Raw genomic sequence first — 18974 nt, 5'->3', positions numbered from 1 at the left:
TTATGTGGTGATGGTGAGTAAAATTACAGATGTCATGCAGACTGCATTATATCATAAAGGCAAATTAATCTGGAACAGGTATTAAAATATTTTAGAAAATTTATTAGAAACAAACGTTAAACATGTTGATTTCAACTTAAATATATATCCTTATTTTCAAAGATTGTCTGAGACCCAGCATCTCGTACATGATTTTAGTTGAATGCAGATGTGTGAAGGAACTTAAATGATCTGTTTTGTCTGGAGGATGCAGGATCACAAGGCAACAATATGGTCAATTGAAAACTTTGCTGATCTGAGATAATGTTAGGATTAAAGTTTGCCTGTGAAAGTGGTGAAGCTACGCTAATTATTTTCAGGAAGCCCCACCTCTCTAGTCCTTTAACACCAGCTATAGCGATTTCACTCATGTCAAATATCCATTGCTGACAAACATCTAACTTCAGCACTCTTATAGTGGGTATTTATCTCTGAATGTGACCTTAGGGAAGGAAAGGTCAGCAGAGTAATGTGTTCGCACTTGGCACTGAATATGTATCAGCTGGTAATGCGATCCTGTCATAGAATTAGATTCACCCCAATGATCTCATCCCTCAGTCACCTAAAAAGCAGAGAGCAAGGAGAGCAGAATACAAACTGGAGGTTATCACAGGACGGCCAGTCACCGTTTTGAATTTAACATACACAGCTTCTAAAAAGACGTCCTGGTGGTGAACACCAGGTTTATAGTCACATGTTCAGTGCCCACTATCAGGAGTACATGGCAATATGTTTGTTTCCTTTTGAAGACCCCTGTCTCAAACCGGAAGCTGTGACCTCCGGTTATGTGCAGTGTGTGGATAGTAGATCTAAAAATAACACAATAGGCGAAATGTTTACTGTCACACATACGACTGTTCAGCTGGTAGAAAAGAGGGAAAGGCTACATGAAAAACCTTTTGCTTGCAAGAATGCTCAAAAATCCTATAGGGTTCACTTTGCTTCCACGATGGAATCTTTATATACAGCAAATTCTCCTTTGTCACTCTCTAGATAGCTTTAATAGAAATACTACTAATGTAAAATACACAAGCTTAGTGGACACGTGAACCAGCAGCTTCTCGCTTCTTTTTAGACGTATACAAGAGTTGAATTTTAGAGTAAGACTTTTTTCTTAATTTAGTTTATTATATAATATTATGTATTATATTTATGTATCAATATCAAAGGACAATAAATATAGAATACATTATTCAATAGAATAAATAAAAGAAAAGCCTATTTGATTGGAGGCAGTAGGATGCAAGGTTAATGCCCCAGATGGTAGATGGGAGGAGGAGGAGTCGGCTGCCCGTCAGCTGTTCAGTAGCGGTATTCCTCACCCTCAGTGCATTGTAATGTCAAATATGCAAATTCAGTTCTGTTCTCAAGTTTTAGACCTTTGTTATCAGGGTGAAACTCATCGCATTTTAACCTTTGTGTTAGAATGAGTGCAAAATATGGACTCACGCCCACAAATGTTTCCCCCTCTAACATCTTGAGAAAGTTCTTGGCCTGATTTTAGAAAATGTTATTTGTGGAGCTGGTTCCAAAGATCAGCCTAAAAACCTCCAAATAAGAGTTTGGTAGCAGATTATATGTAAATATTACATATAATCTGAAAGACCATTCATGGACTTTGTGAAGGTGAAAGTAGGGAAATGAAGTTCCGATGTGGAGTAACTGGTAAAGTGTTTTGACTCTTTATGATTTGGGAACTGTAGTTCTGGTAGCAAAGTCATTTCATAAAAGTGACGTATAGAGAGATCTCTGCTGAAGGTTAAGCAGCAGACAGAGCTTCTGGTTTCAGTTTTGCCTTCCTTGTACTCTCTCTTTGCCAAAAGCAAATAGATTCCAGTGATTCCAGCGCAACATTGATTTCTGTCTCCCTCAATTATTAATGCATGTCACATCCGCAGCATCTGCAAAACAATTGCAGCGCACAAGCACAAAGAGCTGCAGTCTAATCCATCATAATTATGAGCATCTCTCCTGCAGATGCTAAAGGAATGGGCAGTTGATGAGCACTAAGGGGGGGCCCAGATTCAGTTTGAAGTGTTAAAGCAAAAGAGAGCGTAAGCTGGTGTACAGAACAGAGAAGCTGATTATGTAGAGTCACAGTTGGCAGGTGATAAAGGAAGTTAAGATGTCCTTAAACAGTATATATCGCAAAGCCTGTTCGGTTTGTCCCACATCAACATTACATTTGAATTTTAAAAAGCAGTGACAAACGCACCGCCACAGACCTCCCATCTCTATGTAGCCGCCAACAATATCAATATCAAATGCAATATAGGCAGCCATACAAGCTGTGTTTGTGCCAGAGAATTATTTTACAACGTATGCTGAAGGAGAGCGAAGATGTATTTTTCAGACTTTAATTGTTGTCTTGGAGGTTTTGTCCGCCTACGTACAAACAATCCTACGCCATCAAAACCGCCGTCTGCTCTGAACACTGGCACAAGTCAGAACACTGGGTTTGAAAAGTTTGTGGCCCTTTTTGATTTCAATATAATATCAAACCCAATAGTCAGATTCCAATATTTTGTACTTTAAAGTCAACATATGTGATTAATCAGCTATTAATTTTCACTGTTCACTATAAAATGATGATGCAGCAACACAGATAATAACAAGATTTGAGGCTAATGGATTTCTAAAAGCCACCTAAAAGTTTCCACATGTCTGCATTCATATTACTCATTTATCACTTCTCAAAGTTTAGATTGTGTAAGGAAGTGAATATACACTAACTGTGGCTATCCCTGATTTATGTCTTTCAGTCACTCTGTATGCACTTAAAGTAAGTAAATAATGTCCTTGGAGCTTTGAGTAGAGTCTTGGGTCACAACTGCCGGCTGCTATGGTCAAGTTCAGAAAAATATGCAACACAACCTTTGAAAACATAATTGGATCCAGCTTTAGATTCCCACAAAAGCCCTCCTGTGAATGTCAACCTACTATAGGCTCACTATAGGCACTGACTGATGTTCAGTGGGGGAGAGGAAAGAAAAAATAGCTAAATATTTGAGGTACTATGGCATGTTTCGTTTGGCATAATCGCGCTCCGTCACTGGGCCGGATTGCGACATCTGGAACCGGTTACAGCTGCTCGTGATTCTGGCAGAGGAGCTATCTCCTTCAAACGACGTGTTTGATCCGAAGCCTGATAACCATCACTGCAAAACGTTTGTGTATGCACAGAGTGTACACAAGCATGAACTGTTAAAGAACAACCATCTATTAATTACGTGCATTGTTTCACTCGGGAGTATAAATGAATGTAAGGTTCAGTGATGCCATTCATGGAAACATCAAAATATAAGTGAATCCGATTTAGCTGTATGGATTGGTAATATGAGTTAGAAAAATAGCAGTTAAATATATTCAGCTACACATATGGGAAGTGTTTAATGATTTCAGGTCATAGACTGGGCTACGCTGCTAAAGTTTATTTGATGGTCTTAAATGGAGCACCTACAGCGCCAGGTTTTATACATTTTGAGGGATTTTTTAAATTATTATTATTTGAATTGCATTTTCAAAACCCATTTCTTAAAGTACTTCAAGACTTAAAGATACTGTGTGCTTTCAGAGATAGTTTTTATTATCAACTTCCTTTATTTGCCTAACCACAATGTCCAAACTGCTCACGTGAGCCATGAATGAAGCAAAAAACAGTCACTCTGTTGCAACTGTGGCCCAGTTGACCAATCTGGACAGCCTGCACAGGAAACTGCCAGATGACGCTCCGTCCGGGCAGGCGAGCCAGGAGACGTAATCATCTGCTTCTCTGTCAATCACCCCTCCAGGACATTAGCAGCCCGCGAGACCCCCAAAGTTAGAGTGCTAAATCTCCCACTAACGAGCCAAGCTGTTACAAACTGTGTCTGGAAGCTCCGGCCGTTGTCACAACAGAGCAGCCAGCTGCCTGTTAGCAGGTGGAGGAGGGAGGCAGCGCGGCCAAGACAAAGACAGCTCTCAGGTCAATGGCTGCTGAAAAGAGCCTGAGAGGTGTCTTTGTGTGTGTGTGTTGAGTGACTTTTTAAGAAAAACTGACTTGCTGTGCATTAAGATTTGGAAAAGTTTCACAAGCCAGAAGAAGAGAGGGGTTAAAACTGAGGAAGAGCATGAAACAAAAACAACGCTGCAAAACCAGCTAGCTTTTTATGTGCAGTATCACTTAAACAGAACTGGTTTAGATAAAAAGATCTGATTTTAAAAATACCCCAAATGCTCCCTTTTTTCTAACGGCTTTAACAAATCATTTCTTACTGTTGTCCAAGAACTGGGCCGATGGCGTTTAAGTGTAAAATAACATCAGAGAACGTAATAACTAATTCCACTAAATGCGAGGATGCACACACATCAGGCGTGTTCAGGATGAAGATGAAGAGCTGCTCGGGCAACAAGTCGCAGAACTAATCTCCCTTTTGCTGCTGTCAGACACAGACGGATGTAAAGTGCCACAGCGGGACGCCGGCAGCAGCAGCGTAATCACAAGTGACACCGAGCCTCTTTATGATTATGTCAAACTTATTAAAATTGAAATGTGTTATTTTGACAAATGAGTACGAGAAAAGCACGTGGGAGCCGCGGAACGCGCACGGCCTCGTTTGATGAATGGCGAGCGGTCTTTGCATCCAGAAGGCGTCTCCAATCATACGACACAGCATTTGGACGTTCTCATCCGGCAGATTTGCTAATTTTATACCGAGTGGTGCGCAGAGCTACAGCCTGCTTTTTCTATATAGATCAATATGTCGCTAATTGACCAAATTAAATGACGATGATTAACAATGTCTGTATGGCAACAATTTATTTAATGATTATTTACTAAAAATATCAACAGCTGCAAGGAGTTCTGCATTAAATCTTTAACATACACAGAAAATATGTGTAAAAAGACACAGACAGGAAGTGGAAACCTGTCTTTTTGCAGTAGCTCACTCACTGAGGGCAGTTTAGTTTGAGGAACAAGCAGTTAGCTAACGCACCCTCCTTTGCAAACTCCGTCAAACAGAAAGCATCTGATGCCTGAAAACCTAACAATGAGGTAAGCGGGAGAACACCACCTCCCGACCCCATGTGACTACTCCTTTGTTTTGTCTGGCCCTCTGTGCTCTCTGTAAATCACTAACTCGAGTCAAGAGGTGAACACTGGTGCTAAGCTGCTCTCGGCGCGACTCCGTTCCTGCGGGACACTCCAGGCTTTACAAAGTGCCGAGCGGAGCCAAGCAGCTTGTCACAGTTGGATACACCCACACTGACAACAAAAAAAAAATCTTTGCAAGCCTAGAACAAAGCCAGAGATCTCAGCTGAGTGTGCGCGCCTGTACGCGCACAAACACACAAACACACACGCCAATTACGCAATGTTGGAAGTCCAGTTGTGACTGTTTGCTTTAAGGTGTGTGGAGTATCGCCTACAGCCTCTTAATTATTAGAGATCTATTTTTGCCCCAGAAGTGGAACACTAAACTGACCCAGAGGCACTGCGTTGCAGTGGCTTTACTGTGGATGCCTTCTGGAAGTTATAATGCTTTGATCTATTCTGGGTTTCTTCCTTGTAGCTGTTGTCCACTGTGTCAGTTTATGGTTTGACTTAACTTGCTTGTCCTCAACTGGATTCCCAGCTAAGCTTTCCTCCCCTCTAAGAGTCCACTTCTTTGTCTCTGTTGTGTGCTGTTGTTTGGTCCCCCCCCCCCCCTCCCACTGCCTCACCTCCAGTCTTCTGCCCTGTAATTACACTTTCAGGTTCCTCTGTGCTTCTATCTGCCCTCATCTACTTCCCTCCCGTCCAGTCTGTCATCTCGCCTGCACAGTTATGACCCTGGCTGCTAAGCGCTGTTGTTGTTGAAATCTAGTCAGTTATTGCCCACAGTTACTGTCTCTGTAGCCAAATTTGCTGCCATTTATAGATGGTCCGTTGCTTTAGTGCTTTGAGGCCTGGGGGCAAGGGTGGACTCTCAGACAGTGTGATCAGTATTGTAAAACAATGGACATAGTTTGCACAAGAGTCATTTAAGGGCAGCAGTTAATGCACACAACAGTAGAGCCTTATTTTAACAATAAAGTGTCTTGTTTTTTTTATTTAGGAGTACACACTTGTTTTTGTTTGTGCATCATGTTGCTAAAAGATCTCCTTTTAGTTCATACCAGATTAGAGGAAACAGTCATGGTGGATATTTATTCCTGTTTCTTGCAGTCGCCTGATGTTTCGTCTTCACAATGCTAGTGTAGCTAACTTTAATGCACCGGACTCACACTGTGTTTTTGTTATTCCCAGACAGAGCCAGTGAAATATGAGAGCAGCCATAGTAGATGGGGTCTATTTGGCGTGACTTGGCAGCCGTATGTGACATTCACCACTAACGACAGCTGCTGGGAAACTCAGGTCTCTGCACTTTCAGGTTGAGGCCGAGGCAGCCGGGCTAAAGAGCCGGAGAGAGCGAGGGGGGAGATGTGGAGCAGCACTGTAAATCAAACGCACGCTTGCCAAGCCACACCGCTGTTTTGCAGAATGGTCCCAAGAATAAGCTGTGATCTCAAGTGTACATTTCCTTTTCTTTGCTGAAATAGGCCCATTCGCATTTTCCTGTTGAAAGATAAGAATATGGAGCATGCGCCCCGTCCAGAGACTGTAAATTTTCTGAGCACTTAGTGAAAGTGAAACCCGTGTGCCTTATGAGTCAAAACACGGTCTGTTCAGTCGTAATATTCATCGTAAGGTCACCTGACTGAATATTGTAACTATCACTGGCTGCTCTAAGCAACTTTGCTAGTCATTTAGCCACCGTGCCCACAGCGTTGCTACCTCCTTTACTGACCATTAGTTAAAACATTGCTGTGATTTTGAAGTTATTTTAAAGTAATGATCATGCTTTGATAGTACAAAGCGAAATCCAGTCTTGATATTTGTTTCATATGAATCGGACTTTAGTTTAATTGCATATCAAAGTATCAGAACATATCTTATTGACTTGTTTCTGTTAGTCTAATGTTTTTGAAATGTCTATGGTTTCTGTTGTCATTTCATAACTTAAACACAAGCTGTTACCACTTTAAACATGGCGGAAAATGCATGTCTGTAAGTGAATCACAGTGTTTGTTACTGATACGGAGACACTAATTTTGTGTTATGTCTCATCACTAAAGCAGCAAAGTTGAATCTCATGAGCCTCATTGGAAATCCATTAACTTCCCTCACTTTTACGTCTCCCTTGTTACTCGACCAAACCGAACAAATAGAGGTGAAGCTAATACTTCGCAACAAAAATGTAAAAAATGGATTTTCCCTGTCAAAAAGTGGAAATACTGGAATGGCTGCGTGTGCTGACAGACCGGAGTCAGACAGTTCAGACTGTGTGTGCTGCAGAGCCGCGAGTGAAACCTCATCCTTAGCAACCCCTACCAGTGTAATTAGGTCAGATGACTTGCATTCTACAGTGTTTTAAATCCCTCCTGTAAATATAGAGCCGGACTCGCTGCTCTGGAAACCTCAAGACCTCTGACGACGTTTTCACAGCTCTGCGTTCCAGCTGGCTGCGAACGACAGAGGAGCAAAAACAGCCCAGAACCTCCTAAAGATCGTTACTGAGTCTACAGCTGTGACGAGAGTGTTACGGGTCCCGTTTTTGATCCGTTAACAGCCTGAAACAGCTCTGTCCTCGAACTCTTTATGGACACACGTTTGCCTGATGTAACGCAGCGTTTGATTATTCTTTTAGACGTCTGTAGACATTTTGAATTATGACAGTTCATGACACATGGCCAACATATGAACTGGGGGAGTTGACTCCACTGGAGAGAGTTTTGGGGAGCAGTTGAAGGGGTGGGCTGCGAAGGCTGGAAGGTCTGAACACAGCAAGTCATAAAGCTCAATGTGAGGGAAAGTGCTGGTAGCACGTGCTGCTGCTGACGGTCAAATGCTCGTCAGGCTTCATGAGACAGATGTTCATTTATGTTCTGGATCTCACTGAGTCTCAGTCAGGCAGCGCACACTTGTGATTTAAGCCTTCGTACGTATGTCACATGGCACGCTCATGCAGCGCCTACAATGCACCTCACATGGTTGCTCGTGCCCTCGCGCTCGCTTTCTTTCTGTCAGTCTGAACATATGACGCTCTCCACCCCGGCTCACAAACAAAAGGCCTCTGTGTCTGCGGCCATTTTTATAATCCTCCAAATTTACATGCTAGCCGGATCGTCGCAGCGTTTTCTTTGGAGCGCTTAGATCTCGTTGCTGTTCTGTCACATGAGCGGCCTCAGCGACATGTGGGATCTACGCTGGGACGGCGATCCAGCATGCACAGAGAGAGCTAATATCCAAACAAATTACACATGAGAGTGACGAACGAGGGAGAGGTCGACCACACACGCTGGTCAGAGCGCTCTGCCATCTGACTAGCTAAGATAAGCGAAGCTAAGCTAACCAGCTGCTGGTTGAAGTGTCATATTAACATGAGAGAGGTATTGATCTTCTCAGCTGACCCTCAGCAACAAAGCGAATAGGCGTATTTCCCAGAATGTCAAACAATTCTTCGATGCTGCAAGATAATCTGAAATGCTAAGGTGTAGCGCTGTTTTAAATCACGCTTGTGTGAACTATGACTTAAAGCTTTTGCTTTTATGTCTCCATGTGTGTCGGGTTTGGGGCATATACAGCTTCTGTTTCAGATTAAGATGTGGCGATCTGTTGTTTGGGCCACTGACGGGACGCAGATGCAACACAGCGGCTCAGTGCTCATTTCGGTTCTGCTAATATCAGCAAAGGTTGCTGCATGACGAGGGAATCTTAGTCCTGAACAACCTCAGGTCTAGTTTTTCTGTCAGGTGGAGCAGTGCAGCTTCCTGTTGATGCTCGCTGTGGCTTAATCAGTACGTTGTGACTTAATGATGGCTGCATCACATGACACCCTACAGCAACAGATCTGTTTTTCTTCCCTCTGCCTTCATGGTTGACCAAAACTGTGCAGCTCTGCTCGCTAGCTGGCTCAGAAACTGAATGCTTCATGTGCTACATGTGATTTGTAAATGTCCTTAACAGTTTGTTGGGATGCAATGTATCACCACTCGATAAGTTTATCGATAAGTCCTCATTTTCATGTCTTTTCCTGTGTGCTGGGGGAGTTTCAGTGATGTATGAATGCAAATGCTGTTCAGTATCTTGATGCTCTTCTTTGAATCTGAAAACGAGATTAATAGATTACAGCAGAAACACAGGGGACGTTCACTTCTGTTTGTAATTTCTTCCCTAGAGAGCCCCCTCCCCCTCCGTAAGAAGAAGGGTCTGTACAATCTACATTGTTCTTTATGTCTAATGCAAGACAGATGTGGCTGCCTTGTGGAGATTCCCAACACAGTCCATATGCTCCCACAGCTTTTTGTTTCATTTCCTTCTTTTAATGTACTGGTGCACTGGCCGTTCAAAGTGCGCCTGTTTGGAATGGGCTGATTACTTGGCCTCCGGTATATTTCCCAATATGATCGAGCCGCAGAGCCCCCGCGGGTCGAGACGTAGCAGTTCCAGACCCACAGTTTGTAACCATGTGCCACCAGTTTCTCCTCTCCTGTTGTAAAGTGCATTAACAGCACAGTGATATTACAATACGCCACCAGTTTTACACAGCTCACTGAGGTGTTCCCAAAACATGAGCATTACACCTAAATCATTAATAATCTGCATCTTTGCCCTGCCATTGAAATCTAACTCTAAGAAGTTTTTCATGCAGACATCAAAGTAAATGAATGAAATTTCTACCGTTCTATCATTACTATCGATAAAATTCACCAACTCATGCTGAAGCTAGACGGCTACCTCAAGGCATCGCTGCTTCTCAGGGTGTTACAGAGGAGAGGCGGGCATTATTCACCACGTCTAAAACTGTGGGTCAGGAAGTTGCGAAAGCTCTTGGACTCTGTGTTTCTCAGCTTTCTGAGAACTGCTCATCCAAACCACGTCACACTCGACCCTGCACTTTGTCGGCTCTTCATCAACACACCCGCCACAGTATGAAGCTGATCGGATGAAAGGTTGTCAAGACAATCAAAGGACACAGAGATTCGTTCCATGTTTGTTTGAATTTGACATCTGTTGACTACCTGTAATAGTGTTTGAGAGTGTTAATGTGAACTGCTCAGTTTTATTTCATTGAGTTAATTTGTTTTCCATTAATCGATACAGCGGAGGAAGTAAAACATGGACAAAAGTCTCAGTAGTTTATGTTTGAGTGAAGTTCTGGGAACATGGATAAAATATGCAGCGGCTCATGAAATCACTTTATCATCTCTACACGCTGTGTTGTGCACTTGATAACTTGATAAGCTTCAGTTTTATTATGTGAGCGTACAAACAGTCTCAATGGGAATATCAATCCATTTTAAATTCACCTTTTTGTTAAGGGCAGCTAAATCTACAGAATTCTTCCTTTAATCAGCCATTAGTAGATTAATTGGTGATTGCTGATAAATGGACTTAGTAATGGAGGCCTAGGGGTTCACTGTTGGCTGTGCACCATTTCCTGTAAAGATGATGCATGAATTACTACTTTCATAATGAGCTGAAAGCGACCTAGAATTATCCAGCTGGAAAGAGAAGCTGAAATCATCAAATGGAGACAAAGACAAAACTGGATTACTGCTTTGTGTCTGAATAATACCAAGTGCACTCCTTATTTTGGTACTGGTAGACCTCCCTCAAGGTGAAAAGATAAGCTGAGAGAGGGAAAAGACAGAAATGATTAACTGGCACCATAATAATAAACCATATCCAAGTGCTCGTAGCCATAATTAAGAGGAATGTCAACACTAATCCAGGATTGTTTGATAGTGCTGTACAGGGTTCAGGGGGCTTTGTCTCTGTGGAGCTCAGGGAGCAGCGGACAAGACACGTGTGATATATTTACTCGTAAAGAACCACAAGGTTCTCCGCTGAGGAACACGGAAGGCGGTGATTTGTTGTTTGACATGACGGGCTGGGTCGAGCATGTCGTTCAGGGGCGAGGCTGCACCGGCTGAACTGTTGACAGGTTTTCCTTGACACAGTTTATGTTGTGGATCTAAAGCCCTTAAACTATCGGACAAATCCTTCAGGTTATCACGTTTTGGTGCTTAAAGATTTGCGGGGTTGACCGTCTGAGCCATACCCGGTGAGTCAGTGAAGGTGGTTTTAGCATGAAATAAATGGCAAGTGTGAGCGGTGACAACATCTAAGCTCTTGTGCATAAGAGTGGTGTGAGTAACTCAACAGCTTTTGCTGTTGGGACAGACCCCGCCTCGGTATATCTGATCGAACCTGTTGAGCAGGTATTCTGGGAAAACTACAAACAGTCACGCGCAAAACATCACGCTGGCATCTGCAATGCTGCGCTTTCCTGCAGTGCTTGAATCACTCGTATCTGTTCAGCAGTTTTACTGTTGTTTTGAGCTGTTGAAATCTGCTCGTTGAATAATTAGACAGTGTATTTCTTTATTCTAACATAAGAAGATGATGAACTGAAACCGCCCAAACGGCTGCTGGTAACAAGCCACAGTGCCAGAGATCAAATCTATTAACTACCAACAAAAAACCAAAATGCACAAAGCGTATCAGTGAAACTGCCTGTGCTCTGAGCCTTTTGCACGCCTGTCAGCGTACACGGCTGGCGAACAGCCGTTGAACCTCGGCTCAGGTCTGACTTCATAAACCTGTTAGTCTTGGATTTTTTCTGTTTAATCAACACGACGTGAAAAGCAGCCCTGCCTGGCTGGGAAGCACCCTGTGCAAAGCTTACACGGAGAGTCGAAACCTTTCTCTGAGCCTTCGAGCTGCATCACACGGAGACTCTAATTAAGAAATGGCCTTCTGAGCATACAAACCCTGTAACCTGCCCCCAGCCCCTCACACTTTTCCATCAAAGCTGCCTTGTCTCTTTCCCCCTGCAAACCCTTTGACTATGCATCAGTCAATATATCTGACTAACTTGATGAACTGTGCGCAGAGCAAAGTTAATTTCTTTCAGAGTGCATGGTAGCCATGGCGACCATCTTATGAGCGCTCCAAAGCCCATCTGGTCTAAACATTACCCCGGCACGGCAGACTGCAGAGTGGGCTGCTTTGCCGTGGTGTGCACATGTGCTTTAGCCATTGATCCTGCCAGTAAATCAATAGTTCCACATATTCAGAGGCCTGCATTTGCACTTGTGCGAATCAGCACCTTTAAAATTGCATTTTAGAAATGTGCTCACCTGCAAAAAGACCTGCTACTATAACAGCTCTCAGTTGAAGTAGTAAGAGAAGACTTTATGTTGACCTTTTCCTCCTCATTCATTTTTCCGTCCCTCACAATCTGGCACGAGAAGGAAAACTCCAAAGTCAAGTGATGAACGAACGCCGATTCCCGTGTTACTGCAGTTCACCCTCCAGACTGCGAGTCTTGGCATGTGATTAGCTCACAGGCACATTTATTTAGCAAATATTTCCTTTCTGTTTGCATGATCCAAATCCAAACCAGCTTCCAATTAAACAGGAAGCGGAGGTGAACAGTAAACAGAGCAAAGGGAAACATTATGATAGAAGGGAAATTAAAACATGGCACACAACATGGCAGTGGACTAAATACCAGAGCAGATTTCAGCTCCAGACCCGCAGATAATGGTTTAGCTTCAACAAAAACTTTCCTCCTTCTTCTATTCATGAAGTGTGAAGCTAAAAATACTCTGTTTTACTGCCCTGAATAACTTTGAATAAGAAATATTTAATATGTGCTCTTTTGTCATCTGGAAAGAGACTGTAGTAATATTCCTTCCCTGGTTGGTTTCTAAGCAGCCTGACCTGAGCCACTGTTGCTAAGCTCCCGCTTTCCCTCCACTGAGTGGGAGGCACGTGACTCTCATTGAATGGAAATCACAAATGCTTCAGAGGAGGATGTTTCGATTCATGGCTTCAGAGTAAGAGTTTATAAACCCTTCACCGTATCGCTCGCACCTCGGCAATTCATCAGGAAGTGGAGATTTCAAACGCAGAATATGTCACTCGAAGAATGCAGCACTTCAGGAACCGTCAGTCGTGGTTTGTCATTTAGGTTTGCCTCTTACTGCTCGGAAACTGGGTTTGTGCCTACCACATCTATAAGATTGTGACTTTGGTGGGAAAGCCAGTGAAATTGTGCCTTAATGCTGCACGTTATCCCGTCCAGGAGACTCTGTCTGTTCAGACCCAGCGCTACAATCATAAACTTTGCCCAATGTAAATACACGTATGGACGCAAAGCGGTCGGACTGTCATTGAGCAGTGCGTCTCGGAAAGACACCAGCTGCTGCACTCGTACATTCCACTCACGAAACCTAATATTGAGCCCGAGCCACTCGGAGCCCTCAGAAGTAGCTAGTGATGTCATTCAAAGCCTTCGGTTGGGTTACGCTCCTAAGTGACATTCAGGACCAGCTGTCTGTCTTTGTGCTCCTTGTGCAGACCACGGGGGGCCACGGGGCCTAACCTTTTCAATGACAGCTCCTAGCAGCAAAACCCTCCACGTCTGACAGCCATTTTAGAAGAGGGCAAAGAGCCCTCAGAAGCCGTTCTTTAGATCACCGTGGATTCCCATCAGGCAGGCGCGTTAGCCATGGAAGCTCCTTTTTCAGATATTGATCTGAACTAGTCAAATTGAAGAGAAGATGCATTTCGATGAGACACATATGAAGAGTTTCTTCCTTTTGGTCCTGAATGCTAACTTTTTTCCAACAAACCGCTCAGGATTAGACGTGTGACAAAGCTTTGTCACAGATTTGATTTAACTGGAACTGACTGACCGCTACACACTTTGACAGGCGAGTCCTCCTCAGGGCATGGGGTTAGGTCACTTTTCAGGATTTGTAAGGCATATTGACAGCTGCTACTTCCTCCACACATACTTTAGCTTGTGATTGAAAAGCAACATGAAGTACCTCACTTTCATTCAAACATTCACAAAAGATGATTTTTACTTTGAGGATCAATAGAAGTTCACTTAATTCTGCTCAGACCAACTTTTCTCAACAAATAACCCGTATATAAACCTGTGCAGCACAGTGGAGCGCACCACTGTGGACTGAAATCTGCCTTTACCAACGTCTGTGTGCATGTTTGGTTTTTTTTTGCATGAAACCTTGCAAATATTGCAATTTTATTTTCAAGCCCCAAGGCTGGACTGGAAAGGGAGTTCACAAAATCAGCGACTTGACAGAAGCAGCCAGTTTAATGTCCTGTCCTGGCACCATAAGGCCTTCACCTGCAGCAGCTATGTGCTATCAGAGTGGCATCAACATAAGAAAAGGCCGGCTCTCAGTCTCGCCGGCTTCTCGAGCACGGACTCTGTTGTGGCTGCGGCTCTTAATTTCTTTTTATTATTATTATTCTCAACTTCGAGTGGCGGAACCGGCGGAAAAACAGCATTCAAGAAGATTGTCCAAGCGTAGGAGAGGCGGCCCGGCGAGCGGCGGGAAGGGATGCTATTCGCTTTGGGGTGGTTACGTAACATCTCACTTGCCTCTCTCTCTGCAGAATGCCAGGATGGTGTTTGTAAACAGAGCGGCCATGTGCATGCGCTCACGTGGAGGAAGCTTTGGAGTCGCTGCCCTCGCTGCCTCACCCCTGAGGTAAACCCTGACATCGATACATGCTCGCAGGGCCAGCAACACTCCCTCCGGCCGCGTGCCACTCAAACAGAGCCTTATCGCTCTCACTCCATAATCACGCCTCAGCCCGGCCAACGGCGCGCGGCCTCGTGGAGGAAGAAGGCCACGCGTCGTATTTACGATTCGCAGAGTATCCGATGAGGCAATTACTGATGACATTTTTGCATGTCAGACTCATAAAAACATTGTTAACATTACACAATTCCAGCGATGACCAATAAACCACTCCGAGGCCATAATCACATCAAAGCCTCTTTAACAATGCAGGGCCTTCATGGGACACAGAGCTGAGATTCTTGTTGGGGTTTGGGCTGAATCTGGTTTGGCAAATATTGATAACTGACATATTTTTTAGTAATTTGGCTTCAGTTAATAGACATTCCTCTAATTTATTAAGAATAAGCCCATAACTCTCTCACGTTAGGAACGCAGGCTTCAGGACTGGTCAGCTCATACAGCTTGGATAACCGTCCATTCATGTAAATATAACACTGAATAAAACGGCATATGGCACGCAGTTGAATCTTTTCTATCAAAACTCCACAGGGATGTCTGAGGCTGAAGCTCATTCAACCGTATCCATCAAATCCGGCTTTTATTCTTTCATCAGCTGATAGATTCTCACTGCTGTTGGCAAATTCTGCATCAAAATATGTGAAAATGTGTGCAAGTGAGCGACTGCTTTGTTGCACTGAGATTCCATTGCAGTAACACCCAGCTGTGGTTTGCAGCTTCTTTCTTGCTCACCATAGAAAAACAACCCCCAATAGCAGGCAAGAGGGAAATCAATATTGCAGAAATCAATACAATGCTTAGTATTTCGCCATTTTGTCTCAGGGAAGCAGCGGAGCTATGACCAGCCAGCCAGCCTGCAGGTAGTGCAGTCTAAAATGTCTAACCTGCCACTGGGCCTGTTCCTCTGGCCTGTCATTTGTGCAGCAGCCCCGGTGTGGAAATATGATGCGTGGGCTGGACAGAGCGGGGTCAGGGGTTAGGGCTTGGGTATTGTAAGTGGACAGCATTGTTGTGGGACGCTATGGCAACTGGACATTCTTCCCAAAGGTGATATTGTCTTTGCCCTGGGAGTGACATAAAGGGGCCTTACGGCCATGACGAAGGAGCTATCCAACCACACGGCTTTATCTGTAGGTGTGGATGGACTAGAAGCTATGTGCATGTGATTGATCTATCTGGCCCTTCCCCCACTCAGCCCCCTATAGGCCCACTAAGGCTCTGGTGCCTTTTCAGCTGCTGATGTAACAGCAGCCATGCAGAGGCTCATGAAAACCCCTCCAGAGTAAGACTGAGTGCTTATGTCTTAATTTTATAAAGTGGCACTATTATGCATTTGTAAATCCTGCATACTTTGCAGCTGAACACAAAGGGGAACACACATTTTACAACCCCGCTGTGACAGACATTAATAGTGTGCTCTCATGAACAAGCAATGAGCCGAGTTAGATGCAATCCATCCAGAACTGGGCCATAGATGCAGTGTTGAATGCAATGTTTAATGGGCTTAATAGTTAAAAATAAATCAGGGAATCAAATGTAGAAGGATCAGTGCACAAGATGCCTCATTGTTGGCTAGTTTGAGCGATTCAAAAAGTAATTTTTACTCATTTTATCGCGAATGTTCAGTAAATAAAACAGAAGAATCAGTCTGCTGGGATCTAATCTGGTCTTCCACATGAAACTCTGCATCTTAACATGATGAATGGGGCAATGGGACATCCCCCTCTCCCACACACACACACAAAAGCGTGGATCACCTGATCTCATGCAGTCACAACATACTTTAAGAATACTATGGAGAACGCCCTCCACAGTCAGCACGTGTCGACACCTCGCAGTCAATGACCATACTTGCCTATCAAAACACAGCCATGGCATTGCGTCAGGAGTGCGCCGCCTTTGTTGGACTGAAAGTTACCTGACGGCTCAAACGTGAGACTCTCCTCAAGCTGCGACAAGCGAACTTTTTAAAAGGAAAGCTCGGTTCAGACGGACAAAGGGAGCGTTTGGCTGTCTGTCATCAGCTGCTCATAAAGAAGCTCGGTTGTTGTCTTCTAGTCACTTGAAGGGCAGCTGACTTTATTCTGACTCCACTGCCTCCTCACCTTCTCTGTAGCTCCTTCACCGGAAGCTTTAAATTCAGAAATGAAGCTCGTTGAAGCTCATCTGAATTCCTGCGCTGCTCCTGCAGACTGTTAGGTCACAATGTCCAGTTAAAGGTTAGTCATTATTCTCCACCTCGCAGGCGTTCCTTTACTTAGCTTCTCACCTGAGGCCATGCGGGTACATTACAACTGTAGTCAGTAGAATACACAAGCCCAATACACAAACCTGAGGGAGGTCAGTTATATTCTAATGGGCCATACAGATGTTAATCTTAGAGTAGGAAAAAAAAGACTAACAACCAATTAGCTACTTGCTAATTGAAGTAAGGCCTGATGTCCTGTGACAAATTTGAATTAACATGTCGTTATCGTGTATTTAACCAGTTTATTTCTAAAAAAAAAATAACACACATTCCCCAAACTGCTCTTACCTCACTGGTCTCTTTCCTTTATAGTCTCTTTCTGTGTCTGTGCATCTGTTTGCTCCCCATGCTGTCATCCCACACCAGTTCCTTTAACGATGATTACGGATCACATTTCTTTTTTGTGCTCTCAATAATCTATTTGTCAGTAGCTCTGTTTCCTGAAGAACTCGGCAGTGTGGTTGTTGTGACCTTTAGCTGCTGCTGCTGCTGCATTAAAGCTATACAGTCCTGTCAGGAAGAAGTTCAGAAACTTCTCTGAGAAACAAGATGTTTGTTCTTGTTTAGCCTCCGGTTAAAAAAAGAGGAAAAACCTGCTCCAGAGCTACGATTCTTCTTCCCTCAGTTAATGGTGCAGTAGGATTGAGTTTCATTTCCTTCAGAGCTTTCTGACCTTGTCTGCCTTCACCACAGTTCTCTTCTCTTTGGCCTCTGCTTGGGATCTGCCTTTGTGTCTGCTTGTCATTCAGCGGTGAAAGCAATGAAAGCTGATTAACAGAGATACACAAAGCCAGAAGCTGTTCCAGCTCCACTGCTGTGCAGACACTCACTGCTGGGCACATCCAGCCTGGACTTTTCACTCAGCTACATACTGAAGAGCTCAAACTAACACACACACAGCCATGGGTAGGAAAGGAGAAGCTAATGAGGCTAACACTGCCTACATCTGGACACATTCAATAAAAAAACGTCATAATTATGTGATAGTTGATATTTACACATAAATGTTAAAAAATGTGTTTCCCCTCTTTTAATACAAAAGCACACATATAACACCCTCAACCTTTTATTGATATGTGGCTAAAAGCAAGGTTGAAATGTTGGGGGAAGAGAGGCAGCTTCATGCAGGCATTTAAATTAAGCTCAAAAGAAAAACTCCTGAACAAACAGTCTGAGTGCACCGTTTTCCACGATGCATTCAAAAGCAGCAAGAATGTTGAGTGAACACAGAACGCTCAGGAGAGCACAGACGGCTTCTTTCAGTGTCAGCCGGCAAAATAAAGACTGAAAACCGTCAGCCATGTTGGAGTAGCTTTATCTAATATCCCCTCCTTATTATGTTGGCTCTTTTACGGTGGGGGACATTTGCAATTCCTCACCTGCTACATAAAACACCAAAAATACACCCAGGGTTAAAGGGGAAAGCGGAGTATTAACACACGAAGCAAATTCTCACCTCCTTTGTGCGTCCCTCCACTTTGTAGAAATTCCAACAAACCGTCTGGATCTCCTCTTTAACAAATCCTAAAGGGCAGCCATCTTGCCTCCTTCTGTTCTTCTATGAAACAGACTATCCTCCACATCAATATTCATGGAAACCAGTCTGACGTCAGCTCTCATCATCAGGAGAAGCCCGGGTGTCGCTGTTTGCCGGCCCGGAGAAGCACGCTCGTATGTGGCTCCGGCGAAAGGCGGCGGGGTGTTGGAGCCGCTGCTGCAGCTCAGGGGGAAGAGCCTCGCTTTGCTGGCAAACTCAAATAATCACAAAATCACTTTCCTGCTGAGACCTTCCCACACAAAGAGACAGGTTTTTTTTCCCTCCTCTGCTCCCTCCTCCTTTTTTCTTCCTCCCTCAGCCGCACACAATAGTGAACACTATATGATGGCTCCCCTGAAGCACTGGAGTGGATTCAGCGAGCGGGACAGGACTCCTCCCGGTGCACTTTTTGTAGAATATTGCACTGGTCTCAACTGTCTGACTGTGGCAGAGCACAAGATGCCTCCACCCATTTCCTTTTCTCAGAAAGGAAGCCGAGTG

The 18974-nt window shown here is 44.0% G+C and overlaps 1 protein-coding gene across 1 annotated transcript in view; it reads right to left on the bottom strand.

Moving 5' to 3' along the window:
- The window catches only part of tet2 (tet methylcytosine dioxygenase 2), a 28816-nt gene extending 10088 nt beyond the window's left edge, over positions 1-18728 (bottom strand). Inside the window, exon 1 of the mRNA XM_041964193.1 lies at positions 18393-18728. The gene's annotated coding sequence lies outside the window, so the exon portion shown is untranslated. The remainder of the gene's footprint in view (positions 1-18392) is intronic.
- Between the last annotated feature and the right edge of the window lie 246 nt (positions 18729-18974).

Source organism: Chelmon rostratus, chromosome 3 (assembly GCF_017976325.1).
Source record: "Chelmon rostratus isolate fCheRos1 chromosome 3, fCheRos1.pri, whole genome shotgun sequence".
Classification (NCBI taxonomy): Eukaryota; Metazoa; Chordata; class Actinopteri; order Chaetodontiformes; family Chaetodontidae; genus Chelmon; species Chelmon rostratus.
The sequence above is the reverse complement of the archived record's forward strand: the minus strand, read 5'-3'. Positions and strand labels throughout refer to the sequence as shown.